This window comes from Diceros bicornis, chromosome 39, assembly GCF_020826845.1.
Source record: "Diceros bicornis minor isolate mBicDic1 chromosome 39, mDicBic1.mat.cur, whole genome shotgun sequence".
Taxonomy (NCBI): domain Eukaryota; kingdom Metazoa; phylum Chordata; class Mammalia; order Perissodactyla; family Rhinocerotidae; genus Diceros; species Diceros bicornis.
The window spans coordinates 14,821,866-14,845,321 of record NC_080778.1 but is presented as its reverse complement, the minus strand read 5'-3'; the positions used below and the strand labels follow the sequence as shown (position 1 = coordinate 14,845,321).

Here is a 23,456-nt window from a genome sequence, read left to right as displayed (position 1 = left end):
TGACTATATGCTAGGCAGTGTTTTAAAGCCTGAAGATGCAATATTGAACACAATAGTTAAAAAGCCCTGCCCTCGTGGGGTTTACATTTCATGGAGGAAGACAATTACTAAGTAAAATAAATGGTATATTAGATGGAGATAAATGGAGAAAAATAAAAGAGGGAAGAGTGTTACAAAGGGCTGTAATTTTAAAGGGGTGGATAGGAACGGTCTCACTAAACAGCTGACATTTGAGTAAAGACCCGAAGGAGCGAGGAAACGGCCTGTGGATATCCAAGGGTGGAGCAACCCAGGTTTAGAGAACAGCCCATGCAGAGGCCTGAACTGGGGCTGGGAGTGTGTCTGGCGTGTGTAAGGCAGAGCAAGGAGGCCAACACGGCCGAGGCTGAGTGAGCAATGGGAGGAGAGTGGTAGGAGATGAGGTCACAGGGGTTACGGGAGGCCTGACCATGCAGATCATGGGTTGTCTTTTAAGCTATTCTCGAAGACTTGAGCTTTCTTTGAAGTGAAACAGGCCAGCTTTGTAGGGTTTGATCTGACAAACATGTTAACAGCTCTGGCTCCCAGCATTGAGAGGAGACTGAAGGGAGCAAAGGATGTAAACTGAGAAACTAGTTAAGAGACTACTGCAGGAATCCAGAGATGTGAGAGTGTCTTGGACCAGAGTGGTAGCCGTACAGGTGATAAGAAGTAAATGGACCAAAGTACTTATCGCCTTTGCCTCAATGGCCGATTCAGAAAAGAGTAAATGAATTAAGTCAGGTTAATCAGGAAATTCTGCCTGAAGTATTGGGAAAGAGACTTGGGCTTATTCTGGGATGTTAGCCATGAATACAGTGCAAACCCAGAGTTACCAGCAGCCATCTTGGTTACCTGGTGGAGAGAACAGAGAAGGAAACCAATGAAGCAAGAAGCAGAGCCCAGAGAGAAAGGAAAAGAAAGAAATCTTCCTATGCCACAAAATGGTGAACTAGACATATTTAAAAGGATGTATACCTGACTATGTCTTGTGAAATTTCAGAATTTCAAAGGTGTACAGAGAATTCTAAAAGTTTACAGATAGGATAAAACAGTATTTTCTGGAAGGAACAAGAATAAGCATGACATCAGATTTCTTATACGCAACACGGGATGTTAAAAGATATTGGAGCAATGCCTTCAAAGTTCTGAGTGAAAATAAATTTGTACATAAAATTCTACATCCAATCAGACATACATCAATCATGAGGGCAAAATAAAGACATTTTCAGACATGTTAATTCCTCATGTACCCTATATGAAAATATTGTTTGATAAAATACTTCAATAAACTAAAAAAGAAATTTAAGGAGAAAAACATGAGGGGCCGGCCCCGTGGCTTAGCGGCTGGGTGCGCGCACTCCGCTGATGGCGGCCCAGGTTCGGATCCCGGGGCGCACCGCCACACCGCTTCTCCGGCCATGCTGAGGCCGCGTCCCACATACAGCAACTAGAAGGATGTGCAGCTATGACATGCAACTATCTACTGGGGCTTTGGGGGAAAAATAAATTAAAAAAAAAAAAAAAGAAAAACATGAGATACAAGAAGAAAAAAAAAAACATGAGATTAAGATTCAGGGAAAGTTGAGCATAGAATGGTAAAAAAAAATCAAAACAAAGAAAGTACAAAATATATTTAAAATGATCTATTAAAATTGTTCTAAGTATAGTTTCATATTCCTACTTCAATATCCCATGGATTGATTTTGCAATCAATCCTCATTATATTTGGAGTTACATTTAATTTCAAGTTATGGTTCTATAGAACAGGAAAAGAAGTAATAAAATACTATTAATAATATAAATAAAGTCTATAGTTATATAGACATATGAGGATAATTTTTCCATAGACATTTTTTCCATTGTTGATTATATCTATACCTTCATTAATTCCTTCTCAATAATCCCTGTTTTACTTATTCCTATCTAAAGTCAGCAAGTAAAAAATGTGAAATTAATTTTAAATGATTAAAATAACTCACCTACCTAGAAAAACATAAGGAATTATAAATGTGACTGATTTAGGAAGAAATTAGAATTAGATGCCTAATGCAAGAATTTCCAGTAAAATTTATCTAATAAGAAATTACTGGTGCTCACTGAATCTAGTTTTTCTCTCCTCCCTAGGCCCCCAAATAAACCTCCAGCCACATGTAGTTAGGAGAGGCCATGTGACTAGTTCTGGTCAATGGGCTCTGGGTGGAGGTGATGTGCATCACTTCCAGTCTGGAGAAAAATATGAGTGCTCCACATTCTCTTCTCCTGTCATGGTAAACCCTCAAGCCACCTGTTGCCATGGTGATGCCACAAGGTGGTGGATCTTCCATCATCCCCTCCACCTGATTGACTGAGTGCCCTGAGTGACCATGTGGAGTAGAGATGCCCTCCTCTTCTCATGTCAACCAGCATTGAATACATAGTGCGACTAAAAAAATAAAAGTTTTCTGTGTTAAACCAACAAGATTTCAGGGTTAATTAGGTACCACAGTGTAGCCTTGCACAGCCTGATAAGAGCTCCTTGTGTCTAACTGACTATTAACAAGTCTTTTCTAAATTTCTTTAAGTTATGTTTAAATTTTTCCCATGTAAAGTAAACTAACATAGACCTGAGGTAGTTAGGCCTCTTTTTGAACACTTTAGTTGGAAGGTGATTTTATTAGGAAAGACATTGCTATTTCTACTGAGAATAATAAACAAAGGAAAAACGAAATGTCCGGCAATAAGAAAGCTTTGCTCCCTGAGTAAGATTATACCTCTTCTCCCCCTTTTCCTCACTGTCAACAAAAAACAAAGGCAGAAAATTTTTTGGGAAAGTGCCCCATTATTTTGTGGAAATCAGCTCAAAAGATTTGGACATCTTCAGCTAATACCTATCAGTTTTGGAATTGAATTCTGTCCCTTAGAAAAGCTATATCCATATTTTCGAACCAAAATTCAACAAAGTACAAATATTATTAACCAGAAAAAATAATAGCTCAAATTTTAGCCTGCCCTCTCAATAATTTGAAAAGCTTGCAGATTCTGTTTCAAAGAATAACCTCTATACAAGTATTTCTTCAGCTAACCAAATCACTCTTCGCCATCCAATTGTTCCCGTTTCTGCTCACACTGATGTATTTTGTGTGGAAAAATTATGAGCCTTCAAGAAGAAAACATATGTGATCATCTATTCCTTCTTTGCCAGCACACAGGATTTTAACATAGGGTTTATTTTAAAATAAGCCAAGAAATCCTTGGAGTACAAGTTGTTTTTCCATTAGAGGTATGAGACTTGGCCCCACATGTTTCTGTTCTGGAAAATTCCATTGACATTCTGAATCACTTGTTAATATAAATTAACAGTAAGTAGGTCTTAGAACATACCTCTCATAAACACAGCAATAAAAAAATAATATGAAAAATATAACTTTGTGTTCAAAATGTAGTCACATAAAACTTTACAATATTTACTGCCCAGTAGGAGTATGTCAAAATGATTAGACGAGCATTCTGTACTTAAGAATTCTGTGAAGACTGTTGGTAGGAAGGCAAAATGGTACAGCCACTATGGAAAAGAGTGTGGTGGTTCCTCAAAAAATTAAAAATAGAATTACTATATGATTCATCAATTCCACTTGTGGATATTACCCAAAAGTATTGAAAGCAGGGTCTTGAAACGATATTTGTACATCCATGTTCATAGCAGCATTATTTACAATAGCTAAAATGTGGAAGCAATCCAAGTATCCACTGATGGATGAATGGATGAGTAAAATGTGGTCTATATGCACAATTAAATATTATTCTACCTTAAAAAGGAAAGAAATTCTGCAATATGCTACAACATGGATGAACCTTGAGGACATTATGCTAAGTGAAATAAGCCAGTCACAAAAAGACAAATACTGTGTGGTTCCACTAATATGAAGTACTTAGAGTAGTCAAAATCATAAAAATGGAAAGTATAATGGTGGTTGTCAGGGGTGGGGGTGGGAGGGGAGGATGGAGATGTGTTGTCCAGTGGGTATAAAGTTTCAGTTCTACACGATGAAAAGAGTTATGGGGGTGGATGGTGCTAATGGTTACACAACAATGTGAATGTATTTAATACCACTGAACTTTACACTTAAAAATGGTTCAGATGGTAAACTTTTTGGTATGTGTATTTTACCACAATAAAAAAAAAGTGAAAAAAAGAATTCTGTGAAGAATTCAAAATAGTCACTGGGCCAGGAATTTAGGCAGATGTGAATAAGAACTAAATATGAACTCTTTGCTCCTGCTACACACAACTGGACTAAAAACTACGCCCATAATATATCAGAGTGACTACATAAGCAAAGGTCCTTTACTATTGCTTAATGACTCTGGTAAAGATGAAAATTATTCATACGCCTTTGCATCAAGTTGGAGGACATTTTATTATCCTAGTAGCAGGTTCAAGACTTTCTCTTAGGTAAACATCTAGCTCTGCTAGAAAAATACCATAGTAAGCCCTCCTTGTTGTAAAATCTGAGATCCAGATGTGTTTGAACGTATGCAGAAAGGCCTGCATGAGACAATGAGAGGAAGATGGGAGATAGAGCCCGGAAAATGGAGGAAAGCAGTGTGATAGAAGAAGTGACACTGACAGTGTTGGTATAAGTAGAAAGTAGTGAAGAGTCTGAAGTGAAGAGCTTCATGTTGGCTTCAGGTGGAACCGAGACAGTACATAGGATACCTGAAGATGTAAGTTGTAGGGAATTCACAGAAATCATTGACAGATGCATCCCACTCTTAAAGGCCATAAATTTGGGGGATTGGTAAAAATGTATAAAAATCTCCAAGAGGCACGGATGCCCCAGGTGACGACAATCTCATTCATTTATCACCATCATAACTAACATTTATTGAGTGCCTAACCATATACTAAATATTGTTCCTAGAGCTATATTCATATTAACTCATTAAACCCTTGCACCAGCTTAATAAGTTACTATTACTATCGCTATTCAACAAGTGAGGAAAGTGAGGCACATAAGGGCTAAGAAATGTGACCAAAGTCACATAGCTAGTAAGTATCAGAGACAAGATTCAAACCCAGGCCATCTGAGTTCAGAGCCTGCCCTCTTCCCCACTATGCTCTGTCTCTGATTTTATTCAGAACAAGAACTTCTATAATGCTTATCAAGACTCAAATTATCTAATTTGGTCATTGGCAACACAGCCAGTATCATTTTCCATAAGAAGTATCAAGTTTTGTATTACAAGAGACTGTAAAGTTCATCTATCCAGTCTTTCAACCAATGCAAGTTTCCCTCATAACACACCTTTACTTGATAACAATCCAGGCTCTTTCTAGACACCGTTTATGACGAGGAGGCCCCTAATCTAAGGATCAGAAGTGTTTTACTAGAAAAAGCACGTGTCAACTTTTGAAGATGGTAAAATCCACCCATTTTTGTCAACACCTTAGGATAACCAGTTTTGTAAGCCATCAATGAAAAGTTTGAGTGTGGAAAGTATCACTTAAAATTCCTCAATGAAACATCAAATGTTATGGTCAATAAAGCATTCTTTACCAATGAACGCAATGTGGGAGTCTTATTAACTGATTCATACAATCTGTCTCATCAATAAATGCATATCTTTAGTGCACACATGTTGAAACAATAGGTATTTATGAATGAAGACATCTAAACAGTTACATTATGCACCAAAACTAATTTTTTTGTCAGTGAGTTGGACAATCAGGACAATAAGTTTTAACAATGACACATGGAAAGAGAGAAGGGCAATGGTCACCAAAAAGGACGATGGTGACTAATGGGTCATGAGTAATAATGTTTCAAAGACAGCTGCAAGATCATTGGATGTGGGAGAAAGTTCATACTGGGGAGAATAGTGATTATTATTATTGTGTTGTTTGGGTCATAGAAAAATAATGGCACTTAAAGTAATATGCTAATTTTTCTGAAAATTTACCAGAATTTCTGTTACATCCATGGAGTCACAAAAGGATGTGTCTTTGATAGATAGCTGTGAAAAGAATGCATCTGTTGCATTCCCAGCAAGTTTAGAATTGTATTTTATCTCGAAAAAGACTTAAACCAGCCAGGAGATAGATGACCCAGTCAGAAGCTAAGACATAATTCTTTTTAAATCATTTTATTAATAGAAGCTCAAAGGAATTTGAGAAGAATTACATGCATATTCAAAAAACTCCAGTCTGATCTAGATCATTAGTGATGAACTTTAAAGGTGGGAATGTCTTACGATTGTTTTACTTTATAACTATTAAATATAAATGTTTTATTTTAATTATTAGTATATTTAGATCAGTAAATGCTCCATTTCTAAAGCATTCAATTTACATTTGGGCATCTAAAAACACAGTTGCTTATAAAATAGATTCTTCATGTAATTATAGTTCTACGACACTTTCATAGTTATGGTATGTTCCTCACCACTGAGGAGATCAAAAAAGATAATCCATAAATAAATTGCTTTACTAAACAACTCTCCCACTGAAAAGTTATTACCACCAAGAATCCACTTTCAAGGGAAATCCTGAGAACCAAATATAGTTGGTTATTATCGATACTCCTAGCTTCCCTCTGCATTAATCCTAATATAGGGCTAAATATATCTAGGCTCTTATAATTTTATGCACAACTTACAATGACAAAGTAGAGTACAGGCGCTTCAGGTCATAAAAATCACTAAAAAGGAGAATTAATTTTGAATAATATCAATTACATACCAAAAAACTATGAGTTTCCTCGTTCCAGTTCTGTTGTTTCTGATCTGTACAAGAAAAAGACAAGAAAAGGGGTCAGGAGATTTCTGCCTGGACTCAACTGCCTAGGAGGAAGTCAAAATCCTACCACAAGAAGAGGCAACAAAATAGCAACTTGGTCAATGTGACAACTACCCAGTGTCTTTCCTGGAGAATGAGACAGGAAGTTCTATCTCCTAGGAAAGAAGAAGACCTACGTAGTAAACGAGTAGGAAATCATTAAACTGAGATCCCCTGGAATTGAATGTTTTCTAAAAGATAAAGTGAAAAAAATGTTCTAACTTCTTTGAACATTCCTCAAGATACATTTTTACGTTGCTTTTAAATACTTTGAAAGATGTGTACATGAATTTAGAACTTCCATCTGTTTTCCTAGAATTTTGCCAGTAGGAAGATGTTTCAAGTTAGTAATAATAACCTCACTTATTGCCGAACCATAAGTTAAAAAAATATAAAGTTTTTAAAGACTTTATTTTTTTAGAGCAGTTTTAGGTTTACAGTAAAATTGAGAGGAAAGTACAGAGATTCTCATATACCTCCTGCCCCGACACACGTACAGCCTCCCCCATTATCAACATCACTTACCAGAATGGTAGATTTTTTTTTTTTACCAAAGATGAACTTAACATTGACACGTCATAGTTATTCAAAGTCCATAGTTTACTTTAGGGTTCACTCTTGATGTTGCACATTCTATGTGTATGTACAAATGTATAATGACATATATCCATCATTATAATACCATACATCGTATTTTCACCACCCTAAAAGTCCTCTGTGCTCTGCCTATACATGTCTCCCCACCCTCACCCCCCAGCCCTGACAACCAATGATCTTTTTATGGTCTTTGTAATTTTTGCCGTTTTCAGAATATCAGATAGTTGGAATTATACAGTATGTACCCTTCTCAGATTGGCTTCTTTCATTTAGTAATATGCATTAAAGATTCCTCACACTTTGTCATGGCATGACAGCTCGTTTCTTTTTAGCACTAAATAATATTCCATTTCTGAATGTACTACAGTTTATTTATCCATTCACCTAATGAAGGATATCTTGGTTGCTTCCAAGTTTTGACAATTATGAATAAAGCTGCTGTAAACATCCATATGCAGATTTTTGTGTGGACATAAGTTTTCAGTTTCTTCGGGTAAACACCAAGGAATGCAATTGCCAGACTCTATGATAAGAGCATATTTCGTTTTTTAAGAAACCACCAAACTGTCTTCCAATGTGGCTGTATCTTTTTGCATTCCCACCAGCAATGAATGATAGTTCCTGTTACTCCACATCCTCACCAGCATTTGGTGTTGTCAGTGTTCCAGATTTTGGCCATTCAAACAGTTTAGTGGTATCACATTTTTGTTTTAATTTGCATTTCTCTGATGACATATATGTGTAGCATCTTTTCATATGCTTATTTGTCATCTGTATATCTTCTTTGGTGAAGTGTCTGTTAAAGTTTTTGGTCCATTTTTTAATCAGGTTGTTTGTTTTCTTATTGTGGAGCATTAAGAATGCATTGTATATTTTGGATATCAGTCCTTTATCAGATGTATCTTTTGAAAATATGTTCTCCCAGTTTGTGGCTTGTCTTGACATTGTCTTCCGCAGAGCAGAAGTTTTTCATTTTAATGAAGTCCAGCTGATCAGTTATTTCTTGCATGGATCATGTCCTTGATGTTGTATCTAAAAAGATTTTCTCCTATGTTATCTTCTAGGAGTTTTATAGTTTTGTGTTTTACACTTTGGTCTATGATCCATTTTGAGTCCATTTTTGTGAAAGGTGTAAGGTGTGTGTCTAGATTCATTTTTTTATGTGGATCTCCAGTTGTTCCAATACCATTTGTTGAAGAGACTATCTTTGCTCCATTATATTGCTTTTGCTCCTTTGTAAAAATCAATTGACTATATTTATGGGGGTCTGTTTCTGGGCTCTCTATTATGTTACATGGATCTACTTGTCTATTCTTTTGCCAATACCACACTGTCTTGATTACTGGAGCTTTTGAAATTGGGTAGCATCAGTCCTCCAACTTAGTTCTTCTCCTTCAATATTGTGTTGGCTATTCTGGGTCTCTTGCCTCTCCATATAAACTTTATAATCAATTTGTTGTTACCCATAAAATAACTTGCTGAGGTTTTGGTTGGGACTATATTGAATCTATAGGTGAAGTTGACAATATTGAATCTTCCTGTCCATGAACATGGAATATCTCTTCATTTATTTAGTTCTGTGATTTCATTCAAAAGAATTTTGTAGTTGTCCTCATACAGATCTTGTATATATTTTGTTAGATTTATACCTAAATATTTCATTTTGAAGGGTAATAATGTAAATGGTATTGTGTTTTTTATTTCAAATTCCACTCATTCATTGTTGGTATATAGAAAAGCATTTGACTTTTGTATATTAACTGTATCCTGCAACCTTGCTATAACCACTATTAATTCCTGGAGGTTTTTTGTAGATCTTTTGGATTTTCTATATGGATGGCCATGTCATCCACAAACAAAGACATTTTTATATCTTTCTTCTCAGTCCATGTACTTTTATTTCCTTACTGCATTAACTAGAACTCCTAGTACGATGTTGAAAAGAAATGATGAGAGAAGACATCCTTGCCTTGTTACTGATCTTAGTGGGAAAACTTCGAGTTTCTCACTGTTAAGTATGATGTTAGCTGTAGGTTTTTTGTAGATAGTCTTTATGAATTTGAGAAAGTTCCCAGATATTAGAAAATATGTTCATTCAGTGCTATAAATTTTCCTCAAGCACTGCTTTTACTGCAAGGCTCTTCTTTTTTAAACCCATATATTTGTATCTCACAGTAAAATGAGGTGGCAGAAAAACATGATCTCTAAAGGACATATTTCAAGAAGGTCTGGTTTTTAATAACTCAATTGTTTTGAGTATTCGGTTTTTTTAATTTTTTAAATTTTTCTCCAACTTTTTATTTTTGAAATGTTCAAAACTATAGAAAAGCTGCAAAAAAAAAGTTAACAATGACTACCTGGATAGCCTTCATCTAGATTCCCAAATTATTACCATTTTGCCACATTTACTTTATCTGTCTGTATATACAAATATTTTGCCTAACCATTTGACAATTGCTTGTAGACATAAAGATGTCTCGTTCCTAAATACTTTAGCATGTGCCTCCTGAAAACAAATATCCTACCATAATTACATAATAATGATCACACTTAGGAAATTTTAAATGATACAATACAATTATGTAACATTTATTTCAAACGTCTCCAATTATCTCGATAATATCCTTTTCAGTTTGTGGGATTTATATTTTAAATTGAGGATCCAGTCAAGGACTGCCATTGCACATATTGTTGTGTATATAGTTCCTTCTGTCTTTGATGATTGACATTTTTGTAGAGTCCAGGCCAGTTGCTTTGCATAATGTCCCTCAAATTGGATTTGTCTAATTGTTCCCTCACAATTAGACTCAGGCTAAACATTTTTGGCAGAGGTACACAAGTGAGGTTGGAATGCTTTCTTTCTTTTTATACATTAGAAAAAGCTCAAAATATGTTGGATTAATATTTTGGTTCAATCATTTAATAACACTGAGTGATTGCCTCCTATAAAGTAAATTTAGTGTCACAGCTTGCAGTTTACAAAATGCTTTGACATGGATTAATTTACTCAATTTATACAACAACCCCATGAGGTAGGTCTTTTTAATCATCTTTTCTTTTTGAATGGAAATGTATCCACATTTATATAACCAATAAGACTACTTCTGTGGCCAAAATTTAAGTATAGAAATACTGTAAATATCACACTAGAGTAAGAAGCCCTCTATTTTCAGGTCAAATAAATCTAGACGTTTTTTTCTCTTCTACAAACTGCACTCCATGTTGTCCAAACTTTGTGCCTTAACAGTTCTAGTTTTGTTATTATGTTAAATTACAAAGTAATGTGATATTATGCTTTATCTAAACATTTTCCAACTATAATGATTTCAAATTGTAATAGTAAAATCAGAAACAATGTAAAAGTAGGTGAATGTTAGCTGTTTTGAACGCCAGGTAATTGGCTTTTGTTCGTGTTTATATCTTTGCATTTGATGCACCCAGTAATACACCAGCTCTTCCTTTCTCGCTGGAACAAAATTTCATGTCACTTCTTTCTGCTTCCCAAGAGAGTGAAAACAGCATTATTTCATGATGTAATAATCAGCATTTGTACAAGAACTTCTTAGCACATTAAATTAGTTAGTTTTTAAAATTTTCTTTTACCCTCGGACCTCACAATCCCAGTATTGTTTAGTTTATAGTCAAGAAAAGTTTGCATATCAGTGTATGTAGCTTGATTCACAACCAAAAGCACAAATCTCTAAGTAGACATTCCAACCAGAAAGAGCACAAATAGGTTTCTCCATCTTATAAATCAAGGGCATTGATGGGGGTAAAAGCTAGACAACTTTTATAGTAATACTGAAATTTAAAAAGCAATATCACCCCTGTCCAGCTAAGGGCGAGTGCCGATGCTTATCTGGGTAGTAATCAGATTCAGATGTACTATCTAAACCATTCTGAGTTTGGAAAGATCTTAAAGAAATAGGGTGCTATTTTCCAGTGATGAAAACCACTTTGCCACCTCCAGAAAGCCTCAAGCTGAGATAAGAGATCAAGATCCATGTATTCTTTTTTTTTTTTTTATAGAAAAGGGATTTTATTTATTTATTTTTTTATTGGTTTATAACATTGTAAAAATTTCAGGTGTACATCATTGTACTTCTATTTCTGCATGGACTCTTTCATCGACGCACCATTTCCCTAACAGTCTGTGATTTGAATATCTCATTTCAAAGTAAAAGAAACATTTCAAATGCCTGAATAATGAGTGTGATATTATTGTCCTCATCCAGTGCTCAATTTCGTGAGGAAGCAGAGACAGAATCCTGAAAATACCCCAAAACGGAACAAAAGTCTCTTTTCCACTTTCACAGAGTTCTGCAAGTATAACATCATTTTCTTTTGAATTGGAATATTATGCACCCCCTTAAAAGAAAAATCTATATTTTAATCATAGGAAAAGTATTATTCTTAGTCTTCGTTGGAATTAGTTTTCTAGGCCAAATACAGTAAAGGAAGCTGCATTTGATGATTATGCCTTGAACGTATAAACTGTAGCCAGACAGAAAGAGTAAAGAAAAATGTTTCAGCTGTGAAGTCTTTAATAGAACATGAATCATTCATTTTTTCCCCCAATCCTCAACAGACTCCTATTATCTTCAAATAACAATAAGAGAGGCTGCCTGCAGTTAATCACTGTAATTTCCTAAGAAATAAAGACTGATGTCTATTGAAAATTATTCCAATTATGTCTTTGAAAATGAGTTCAAAACTGTTAAAATTACTACTTTCGATACTATATTAACCTCCACCAAGTGTTATTAGTTATTCTCACAATCTTCCTAGAGCAAAAAATGACATTAGTGCCTAATTCTTTTATTCAGTAAAAATTCATCTTTGAGATGCCACAATTGTTTTTAAAACTTTGCTCAAGTTCAATCCACTTAAGGTTTAATCTAACCCTTTTCTCATACATCCTGAGAAGCAATTTCTGTGCTTAAAAACAAAAACAAGGCCAAAATCCATTTTATTGTATCACATAAAATCAAACTATGTACCCGCTTGAAAATAAGAAGATAAGTAGAGAGAAGGGATCTCACAAAAACAATGATGAAAAAAACATTTATTCAACTCTGATAATCACGTAATTTGCACAGGCACTAAATGCTGTACACACATTAATCATTCAGTTTTCAGAACAACCCTATGAAGTTGGTGCTATCTTTATTCCCATTTCACAGACGAAGACTACTGCCCTAAAATCTGTCACTCTGGCTGACCTCCTCTGCTCTGAGGACAGCTGCCAGGCCACTTCTGGTAGTTGGCTGCCTGTGTTGCCCCCACCTCCTCTAGACCAACCCCCCCTCCGCCAAACAAATATCTGTTTCTGACCATTACTTTGATTAGAACGCTCCACAGCTACACATGCTTTCCTTTGACTATAGCTCTCCTCTTTCAGAACCCACAGACACTCTAGAAGAGGGATTGGGTGGGGAGGAGTAGAGAGCAAGGAGGGTCTGTGTCAGCGATCTTTGCACCACTGGCCATGCCTCCACCTACCCCACCAGTATCCAGACTTCTTCACACATCTTGGCTTTTGCCAGGGGCCCCGAGGCTCTCGGACCCCACACAATGCACCTGGTCATACCTCTGGGTCCTTTCTGAAGTGGTTCGGCCCTTTACCTAATGCTCTCTGCCAGTGGAGAGGTGATCCAGCTTTGACACACACATGCGCCTTAGCAATTGGTTGGTTGCAGCCTAATGTTGCAGATCGTGTTGGCAGACTCTCATCCTGACGTGGTTCAAAATACTATGTTCTGAATTGTTAGCTATATGAAGGAGGCAAAATTCATGACTTTCAATTTTCCTGTTTTGATTCTTGATATGCTGTGAACTCTATATACATTTGATGAGGGTAAAGGGAAGCACAGGGAGAAAGAAAGGAAAGAAGAGGAAAATGAAGGAAAGGAGGTCTTTGGGGTGAAGAGTTTCCATCATGGTGTGTCACTGTAGGGACTTTGACCAGCCAGAGGGGGCATGAGGCCAGGAACGTGGAAGGTGGGGGAAGGGAGCTGCCATAGATGAGGACATAAAGAAGACAGAAAAAGACTAAGAACAAAACTTACTTCTCAGTTTTACCATCCCTACTCTGCTTCTCCCAGAGGCCAATATCATGTCTTTTAACCTCCTTGACCCTCCCTAAAGCTCTGCCATACTCCCTAGAAACTCCCATGAATAGAGATTCATTTGTGTCAATTTTCTACACCTAGGAAAACTCTCCTTCTGTACCTCTCTCTGACCAAAATGTGTATTCTACATAAAATGCTGTTTACATGGATATCAGCATCAGTGGTTTGGGGTAAAGGTGAAGGAACATTAAAGTGAAAGAGGCTGACACGCCACACCCCCCCCACCTCCCGATGGTGGGAGGGAGGAGTGGATTGGATGCAGGTGTTAAGTGTGTATTAAACAATGAAGCTTTCCCTTTCTCTTCCTTATTGATCTAAAGTCACCACATTTCCAGTTGTTCGGTCCTTCCTGCATAGAGCAGTCTTCTGATTCACCATCCCTACCACGGGCATATTTTTAAACCCAAAGTTGATATGCACGTCTGACAATGGTGCCTGCTATTGAGCGTTGAAAGGAACAAAGTATATTCAGGATCTGTGTTCAACGTGTACTTACCCCAAGGTTGGCTTTGCCAATAACTATAGCATTTATTCCTTTTTTTAGAAAAAAAAATTTTTTTGATATAAAAAATACATATTTGCATTGTTGTAAACTTAAAAATGTAAAAGAAAAAAGTTAATAAAACAAAAATCACCCATTATCCCCAAATCCAGAGATACCCACTCTTCACTTGTAAATTTCCTGCTCCATTTTCTTCTATTCATTTGGAAAATTTGTAATGTAACAAGGGGTATTCTATGTACATAGCTTTCTGTCTACAAGGCCTAATCTTATAGCTCTGCACAGATGGGGATTACAGCTAATATTTGTGCTGCCTGACAAGTCACATTGAAATCCTTTAATCACAGCAGAGGCCCTGACATTCCACTAACTTTATCAGGCATGCAGGAGATTTTGGACAGCACCCTAATGGGCTGTAACGCTCTGAAGAGCCTTCTTTTCTTATCTCAGCTGTTGCGCAGGAGGTCCCAGGGTGCAGAATAATGTGCAATTCCACATGTACGTTTTCAGTGTTTGAAAACCAGTACATAAGGCACAGAAGTGCTTTTGAGAAGAAGACCAGGAAAACTTTCAGGGCTCAATGATTAGGGCAATCTCAAATATGTCATCGTACCTGTGTACCTTTGGGGAAAGAGCTCTACAAACAGCAGAATGCAGATTGTTTAACTCAAAATTCACTGTTAATAGGAAAACGTAGGATTTAGGCTCATCTGGCTGAATTTTAGAGAACTACAAATAATTTTCCTCAGAAAAAGATTTGAGGACACAGTAGAAAATATATTATAATGATATTTCATATACACACCACTATGATTCAACAATTTCTCAAATTGTCCCCCAAATGTCTTTCCCCAAAATGTATTTTTAGAGTTGGTTGTAGAGAACGCCTTAATAATAGACTAAATTTAAGTCAGCAGCTCAACTTTAACTTCCCAAACATTTCATGAGTTATTGTAGTCAATTATATAATCTCAAATCAAGTGGACATTTTTAGTTGTTCATATAAGAAACAAACTGTGCTCGGTTAATTCAACTGAAAAACGACGCAAACCCAAAGAAAGCAAAGGAAATGGAGAGCAACATTCCTTTAAAGAATGAAGAGCTATTAAGGGTCTCTTCTCCTTTCACTAGAGAATGAGTAACTCCTGTTAAGGTTACCAGCATCAGCATCACACTCAACACACACACACACACACACACACACGTAATCAAAGGAAGAAAGGACGCCAGTGTTGCTATTTGTCTCAGTGCTTCATCCCAGAAGCTTTCAGGAAATGCTACTATCTCTTTCACAGAAAGATTGTGAATCATCCATGCCTTAAAATGCTGTTATCAGTTAGGTTTAGGTTAGCCTCCTAAAACCTTGAACAGTCAGTCCGTCCACAAGTGCTTCATGAGGATGGGTACCTGCTCTATGGCCAATAACATGCCTGGTTCTATGCAGGTGGGAGGAGAGACCAGCGGAGGGGTGCTGAGAGCTGGGGTTAAGGGCAACTCCAGACTTACTGGTTTCACCTTGGACTCAGGGCACACTTTCATTCAAAGAAAGGGTTTGATGACAAAAAAAATTCTTCTGAAAATTGTGAATCTATACTATTCTCATTTATTTTTCCCTCAGGAATTCTATGACAGAATAACTGTTAAAATTCATTATTACTTAAAAATATTACCTAAGTAATAAAATTCTTTAATTAACAAAATTAGGTAAAAAATAACAACCCATTTCGAGAATTGTTATAAACCAATTGAATGGTCCACCACCCCACCGTTCGTTTTCTAAGCCCCCATGAATGAAGGAGGGCATTCCTCCCACTAGTGTATACAGTGTTTTGTATTCAATCCCAGAAGGAAAGGACAGCTCCTCTCCATCTCCAATAAAAATAATATGTGGGTTTGGCATCTTTGTGGGTAAAGTCCAAAGCAGAGGAAATTTTAGGTTAATCATAAAGAGTATTCCTATTTATTCTAATTCCACAATGGCACCTCTGAAAATATTTATTTTTAATTTATTTCAAGGTAGGTATTGAGAAAAATGGCTTTTTCTTCTTTAACAAAGTAGATATCCCCCCCACACACAAAATATAGTCAAACACATAAACTCTGTACTTTCCATGGGCTTTGAAGAGGCAGACACTTCATGGGCCTTAGCAACTTACCTCTTCTCTTGGTTGAAGGCAACAGACACTCCCCTTCCATAGGTAATAAAATTAGAATCCTTGTATTTGAAAACAATAGCTTTTATTGTTGCCAGCTAAGAGTGGCTTTTAATGGAGAAGTTGCCTTGATACCTAACCTCTGAAAAGAAGAGCCACAGATCAACTATTCCAAACCCTAAGTAAGCATCTTTGCTAGACTTAGCTCCATATTTAACTGGCTTATAATCAATAAATCTATAAAACAAGTTAACTCAGCCACTTACCAAAGCATATATTTTGCAGCCAATTATCTTGGGGAATTCACCAGAAAATCATATTAATCTGAAAATATTCCATGTGTGTTGTACTAAGAGTTTTATAGCTGAAATGAGCATATGGTCCTATCAGGTTTAAATTTTCCAGATTAAAATCATTATAGTCATGTTCTGTGGTCCATGTGTCCACGGCCTTAAACATCCTGCCATCTGTGAATGGAAAGATCCCAAACTATTCCAAGTGGTCTTTTCTCACGCTGATCTTAGGCTGGTGTGTTCTCAGATATTTGCCTTATTAGGGCCTATGATAAGATCACATCCCTGCGACTAGGAATGGGATCTTTCCAGAAGAGTGTATACATTCCCAATGTCAACAAACTTGAAAAGATTTGGACTCTGATATACTTGTTTTGTAATTAATGGGATATATTTATGTGGCTTGCAGTCTCCTCCTTGTGTAGTTAAGTTATTCCTAGCTGTTCAAGTGTAGTAACAACTTCCAGTAACACGCTATTTCCCACTGGCCAATTCATCCGGCCTGGTGGTATGATGGCTCAGGCCAGAGGTCATATGACAATACGAACAGGTCCTATATCTCCCTGTGTCTGTGGATAGTGGAGGGAAACAAGATTGCTAATGAACAGAACCAGAAGCAAGTTTGGGGGTACTCCTTCCAAATTTTAAAGCTCATAGTGGAAAGAAACGTGAGAAAGAAATCCTAAAAATTTACATTAGCAGTAATACATCGTGAAGCCAAAAGACTTGGACTTCTAAGCAACCAATAAAAAAGAAAAATGGGGCCAGCCTGGTCGCGCAGAGTTTAAGTGCATGCGGTCCACTTCTGTGGCCTAGGGTTCACAGGTTCGGATCCCTGGCGCGAACTGACACACCACTTGTCAAGCCATGCTGTGGTGGCGTCCCATACAAAATAGAGGAAGATGGACACAGATGTTAGCCCAGGGCCAATTTTCCTCAGCAAAAAAGAGGAAGATTGGTATCGGATGTTATCTCAGGGCTGATTTCCTCACAAAAAAAAAAAAAAAGAAACAATTCTGATAAACGTATGCTCGAGGACAGACTGGATTATCTTTCTATGTTCTCTAGAGAAAATGAAGTTACAAAATCATTATCATATGAGGAGGCAATCAAAAATTATGAAGCTAAAAACGTAGGGGAAAAAGTATTTTAGAAGTATGTCACACAGCTAATTTTAAAATTATTTTATTTTTCTGGATAATGTGCTGTTTCTGATATTTTGTCAGCTTTTTAAAATTTGAAATTTACTGTCATTTCTGTTAAGTCTTTTAAATTTTAAGTTTCTTGCAACTCTTTCATTGTAATTTTGTATTATCTTTCCTAAAGAAGACCACTCAGATTGTATAAGCTGCAGGCTCCACAAAATCTGGATCCACCCATGTTATCCCTGATTTCTCACATTACTGCTTGGTCTCATCTGGGGTATGGCAAATGATTGGGGATAAGGGAGGGGGGCGCTGAGAGCTGTGTTCACATTTGGGTTGTCGTCTCCTGGGGCCATCCAATGGTGGTAGCCAAAGGTTTGTGATGTTCTCCAAGGGGCCTGTGAATCTTGGGCACAAGAGTTGAGGCTGTACCATCCAGGCACCCCTCCAACCTTGAAATATCAGCATTGTATTTTGTTAAAGGTGCCTGTGGGTTTCCTGTTCTCCAGGCTTTTAGAGCATTTATTTAATCTGCAGTGTAGAATAGCTGCATTCCCCTGCTTGCCAGGAACATTGAATCCAACTGGCTCATTCTCAATCCATGTCAAACGCTCAGTGACAATAAACAACGTTTATATAATATGTTTAAAGGTGTATCTATTACTCTATATCCCAGAGTTATTTACTACTCACAGTGCTGAGACTTCAAGAGGTCTGTGATTCCCTGAAATTGTATGCAGAATTTAATGTGTATCTGCATTTATGGCTTTCATCAGAGTCTCAAATATAAAAATTAATCATCACTAACCTACATTTCAAGAATAAGTACCTTCGAGGAGGTGGTACTAAAAAAATAAATAAATAATAATACTTTATACCTCCAGAAGGTTAAAAAATTTACACCATATTTTAAAATATTTTAAATATCCATTTCTATATTAAGCTGGGCCAACAGAAACATATGACATTGATTTACACTGAGAAATTAAAAGAGAACTCAGTGAAACAAGAGAAATTTTTTAAATTACTGTTAATTCATTACACAGTGTATCATTGCTATGGACTGAATTGTGCCCTCTCCCCATGGTCCCACAAATTTATATGTTGAAGCTCTAACCCCCAATGTGGTGGTATTTGGAGATGGGCTTTTCACAGGTAATTAGGTCATGAGGGTGGAGACTTCATGATGGGATTTAGTGCCCTTAGAGCAGAAGAAACATGGGAGACATCTGTGAGGACACAGCAAGAAGATGGCCATCTGCAAGCCAGGAAGAAAGGCCTCACCACCTTGCTGGCACCCTCATCTTAGACCTCCCAGCCTCCAGAACTATGAGAAATAGCTTAAAACGTTGTTTAAGCCACCTCGTCTATGCTATTTTGCTAAAGCAGCCCAAACTAAGAGTCATTATGAGATAAGCCTATGGAAGAAATTTCTCTCTAGTTTCAGTAGAGAAAGAGTTGGGCATCTCTTCATTTTATTTTACAAGAGATGTGATCATGAGTCTATAACTAATTGTTACTTAACCTTTGCATTAAATGTCATAAAACTTAGAATAAAATTTGTCATCATACTCTAGTAAAGGTCTAGAACCTTCCCACATACACTTTGTATATTAACTTCACTCCAAGACACCTCTTATTTTCATACTAATCTTCTCTATTGTTCCTTTGTTTCATCCACTTACTTGTAATTTTATTATATTTTGCTGTAGGCATTTACGCAAGTTGCTTCAAATCATTTCACAAACAGGCAGGTTATAAGTAAGAATATAAATAAAGGAATGAATGACATTTCCATTCGAGAATTAAAAATATAAATGTTCATAACTGCATTTGGAAATATATACAAATATTTATTTGAAGAAACAACTTATCTCAACCACGCTAATAATGCTATGAAAATGATTTACCTATTCCAGACCTGGGCTCATGGACCCTCCAACAGGCCTCTGGACAGAATTCAGGGAGTCTGTACACTTAGAGGGGCAAAATACATCTTCATTTTCACTGATCTCTAACTGAAATTTAACATTTCCTTCAAATATAAATGTTGGCAACAAACCACAGAAATATTAGTAGTATCTGCAATTTTATTTCTATAGAAATCATAGGTATTCTCATATCATCTCCCATTATGGTTGTTGTGGCTATATCCAAATATTATTTATGCTCATAATTACCGTTCAAATGTCACTAGACTTGCTGCTAGATTGCTATTTAATGCATTAATAAAGAAGCACATATATTACTACATCACAAATGTTTTGATTATTATATTTTTATATATTTAGTTTCTTTGTAATCCTTTATATTTTGTTTTATACATTTAAAAACGTTATTTTGAAAAGGGGTCCATAGGCTTCCTCAGACCACCAAGGGTGTCCAGGGCATAAAAGAAGTTAAAACTCTGACAAACACAAACAGTTTAGGTAGCATTTTGCAGAGTACTTGTAAGTATCTTACTGAGGTCTACGCGACGACTAGGGAGTAGTGTTTTCTCTTGATTGGAGAACAGTGGCCTCCTCTTTTAAACAAAAGGGAACATTAGAAGTTGCATGAGTCTTCTAGTCCTTTTGAAAATACAAGGTCACCATCAGCCCCCACACAATAAGCCTATTTCTTAGTGGCATTTGCAACTTCTGAGAAGGCGTTTAACAGTTTGCGAAACTTTGGGTCAGCGTTTCTCTTACCGAGAAAGAAAAATCAATTGACTTAACATTTAAAACATCTATTAAGAAGCAGTACATTTGACTCAATCATGTAAAGACTCATTACTTGTCTTGCAAATTATCCAAGCCCCTTCTTTGTGTTTTTTTTTCCTCCCTTGTGTGTCAGGCTTCTTTCGAATTTTTATCAGACGCTTGGGCACTTTTAGCACAAGTGGAACAGGGCAAGAATAAGGAAGTAAAACAAAGGCTGTCAGTGCGATTACTTAACACACACTTAAAACATATTTTTAGTTACTGTTGTGACATTTGCCATAGGAGCTGGTAGAAATGAGTGTGCATGTTTGTGTGGGTGCGTTGGGGCAGAGAGACCACCGCAAGAAGGCCACAGGCGAGGGCCTTTGTCCTTCATTCCCGAGCTCGTTGATCTGTGATCAGAAGAGGGAGTAAGGACCCACTGGGGGGATTTGCTCCCACCACCACCACTCCACGCTGCGGCTACAATGGGAAGTGGAGGGTGAGGAGGCGTGGTGGCCCTCGGATGATGGAGCTTCTCCTCTCTCTCTCCTTTGGGCCAACAGGAGGATATTCTCCCTGGGCCACCACTCATTCCATGATAGTAGTGGTTGGAAATTGGAGTTCATAGCTAAATGAGAAGGCACCAGATTATCTAAGATCCTCTGAGGTCACATCAGTTTGTGTACTCATAAATTTTCCAGATGGCTGAGTTCTTATCCTCTTAAGCATTGACACATTTTTCATGCTAGTTATTTTAGACAATTGAATGTACTGTAAATGTACTATATGCCTCCTATGTACTTAGAAAAGTAGCCTGTAAGTAGTTTAATCTTATATTGATGACTCCTGATCAACATTGAGAACATCCACTTTCTCGCCAGGGCGTGTTACAAGGATAATTCCCAGGATCCATTCAGGGTCTTGGACCATAATCTGGATGGATGTTGAGATTGTTGAGGTCTTGCAGCTGCTTTTTCTATTTTTTGTCTAATCCTTTCTTGTCAGACATTACGTCTCGCTGTTTGCAGTAATCCTAACGAGAGTTTCTTTTATCCTCTGATAGATTTGGAAACCAGATATGCAGTAATGAATACATTGAGGGCTTGAGGGCATTTTGAATGGAATAAGAAGTACAGTGCATTAGATTTATGATTTGTTGTTTATGACTTATATTTGAGTGTTCACAAAGTTTTACTTATTTGCTGATTCTTTGCTGCGTCCTAGATGTGTGAGTTTACAGTATAAAGAACTTCCAAGTAAATGAGACTCATTTGTACTTGGCTTTCTGTGGAAATCATTCGGAGATGCCTCATTGCTCTCGTAGGTGGGTCTATATAGCAACTCAAAGAAATGTTTATCCCAGTTTTTGGATGACAGCAAGTTTCTGTTGTTGAGTTAAAGTCTCCTGAATCTAGTAACCGAGATATTTACCGACCTTGACTATACGAACTACCAGGGCCTGCTGTCAGAAATCTCTGAGTCACACATTCATTTTCACGGAGGCAGCAAAACCAAGTTTTCCCACTTCCTCTTTCGCCATGGCTTTGTCTCATTTAGTTGTAACCGCACGAGGTGGTGGAAGGACTGTGGACATATATTGAAATCCTGCTTCTGCCTCCAAGTAGTTGTGGGACTTTGGGAAACTGCTGTGCTCTCAAGTCTCAGCTTTTTCCTCTGTAAAGTGAATATAATATAACTTAGGACCCAGGGTGTTTGTGAGGATTAAGTGACATAAGTTCCATGAATCTTCCCAGTTAGCGTCAAGCACTTAGTAGATGCTTAATAATTATTTGTGTCCTATCCTTTCTCATGTTCTTTTGGTGTCCTATATATTGACTCTGCAACACCCAAATATATAGATCACCTTCAAAATACATAGTTATTATCTTTGGTGAGGCATTGTTGATCAGCAGGCAACGGCTTCAGTAAGTCTAAGTCCCCATCAGGTTTTGAATGCAACTGTGTGACAGCACTTTTCACATTGTCTTATGAACATGTACAGGTACAATCTCTCCGCCCTTAGGCCAGGAGTTTCTTGAGGAGTGGATTGGCATCTCATTCATCTTTGCATTCCCAACTCTTACACACTTAATAAATGAATAAAAGCATGAATCACTATTTAGATATCTTGAATGAAAGTTTGCCTATGTTAGGAGATTTCTAATCTGGTATGAATGACCGGATCCACAGACAGCTACCCACCAATGGCTCTCTGCTGACCTGCCAGCACCACACTTGGTTCATAGCACTAACCCGGGAAATTTCCCCTGTATCTTCAATTCGGAAAAGAAAAATATCCTCATCTGCATTTCTAGACAGAGTCAGTCTGTCTATGACTAAAATAGTCTGTCTATTTTAAATCATAAGAAAATAAGTGAGAGAGCTGGTGCCTCCTGTCTGTCCACTCAGCCCTCTCCAGCTCAACATTTACCCAATCAGGTGTCTTTCTTAGGAGAATAAAAAACAGCTGCGGCTGAACAGCCTGGTTCATCACACTTGCCTTGTAGTTACTTGAGCTTCTTTCTTTTTCACCTGCTATACTCACCCCCCTTAGTAATTTCTACCCTGCATCCTTCACCACGCATTTTCCCATTTCCACGACAGTCACCAGGCCCCCCATCTTTATGCTTCTCCCTATATTTCTGCCTTTTACCTCTTTCTGCATCTGTCCATCCTACACGTACTTATCAGAATAATCTTTCATAACAATTACATCTCGCTAGTTAAAAAAAAAATCAGTAATAGTTCTCTGTCTCTACCTTTCCTTTTCAACTAATGAAACCACCCCCAACTTCCTTCTTCTCAACTCCCACCCCACTCCTCATATCTAATTCTAGGAAGCTGTCCACAGCGGTCCAATTAGTCTCATCAGTGTTTGTTTTCTCATTGTTTAATAATACTTTAGTAACTGTGCCTTTTATCCAGAATCCCCTTCCTCATCTTCTCATCCAAACTTGTTTCCCTAAATTCCTTAAAAACATAACATTTTAGAGTAAAAAAATGACCTTGGGTTAGAGTCTAACAACTCAACGCAGTCCCCTCACTTCTTTCCACTTAAGAAACTAAGGCCCAGAGATGGCTTGTGACATCCTCCTGTCACATCCTTCTCAGGATCA

At 37.2% G+C, this 23,456-nt stretch overlaps 1 protein-coding gene across 4 annotated transcripts in view; it reads right to left on the bottom strand.

Moving 5' to 3' along the window:
- The window catches only part of IPCEF1 (interaction protein for cytohesin exchange factors 1), a 164,913-nt gene that overhangs the window by 104,038 nt on the left and 37,419 nt on the right, over window positions 1–23,456 (bottom strand). For 2 of the 4 annotated variants that reach the window (XM_058534112.1, XM_058534115.1), the window contains exon 2: window positions 6,740–6,783. The exons of the other annotated variants lie outside the window; for them this stretch is intronic. The gene's annotated coding sequence lies outside the window, so the exon portion shown is untranslated. The remainder of the gene's footprint in view (window positions 1–6,739; window positions 6,784–23,456) is intronic. 4 annotated transcript variants of the gene reach the window in all.